General features: G+C 42.1%; 1 non-coding gene across 1 annotated transcript; it reads right to left on the bottom strand.

Annotated features, from left to right (window-relative positions):
• Window positions 1-280: 280 nt before the first annotated feature.
• Window positions 281-386, bottom strand: LOC132642976 (small nucleolar RNA R71). The gene has a single exon (XR_009583443.1). It is a non-coding gene; the product is annotated as a small nucleolar RNA R71 (small nucleolar RNA).
• Between the last annotated feature and the right edge of the window lie 526 nt (window positions 387-912).

Genomic DNA, 912 nt, shown 5'->3' with positions numbered 1-912 from the left:
ATTGACTCATCTCTATACCAGCTGTTGAAACTTGAGAGATACTTTCGGAACTCTACCGAGAATGACCCTCAACGTCATTTGCAGAATTTTGTGGATGTGTGTGCTAATCACATCCAGAACAATGTTCCACAAGATGCTATTCGGTTGAGGTTATTCAAATATTCCTTAGCTGGAGAGGCAAGAACATGGTTCGAGAAGCTGCCCCGAAATTCGATTACTTCATGGGCAGAGATGGTAGCTACTTTTCTCACAAAGTGGTACCCCCATAGCAAGAAGGTTGAGATTCGTGACAAGATATATGAATTCAAGCAGCGACCGGGGGAACAACTATATGAAGCCTGGGAGAGATTCAAGGAGTATTTGCAGAAGAGCCCGAATCATGATTTTCCGGAACATATATTGATGGAGAAGTTCTACCGAGGGTTAGATCCAGTGACATAGTCAGTAGCTAACAATGCAGCTGATGGTTGTTTTATGAACAAGACCTTTCGACGAGTGACCACCATACTTAATAAGATGACAACTCATAATCAGGTTTGACACTCAAACAATGCTGATGTGGTACCGTATGGTAGTGCTATGATCCAGAATATAGTGAAGGAGAATCAAGACACCTAGCAAACGTTGGAAGAACTTGCAACAAATATTTCCTTGCTGACAAAGAAGTTTGATGAATCTCAAATCAAGAAGGTGAATGTTTGTGAGGATGATACAGTTTTGCCAAAAGGGACGTACCGTGCTCAAGATGGTCCGTTCCTTGATGGGCCACCTATGCAGGTTGAAGATGCTAATTATGTTAATAGCTCTCAAGGGGGTTATCAAAGACAGAATTACCAAGGTGTCTATCAGAATCAATGGAGATCTCAGCAAGGTCAAGGTGCCTACAACAACTCTGGGAACTACAACAACAAT

The sequence above is a fragment of the Lycium barbarum genome, chromosome 5 (assembly GCF_019175385.1).
Source record: "Lycium barbarum isolate Lr01 chromosome 5, ASM1917538v2, whole genome shotgun sequence".
NCBI lineage: Eukaryota > Viridiplantae > Streptophyta > Magnoliopsida > Solanales > Solanaceae > Lycium > Lycium barbarum.
This window is presented reverse-complemented; position numbering and strand designations above follow the sequence as displayed.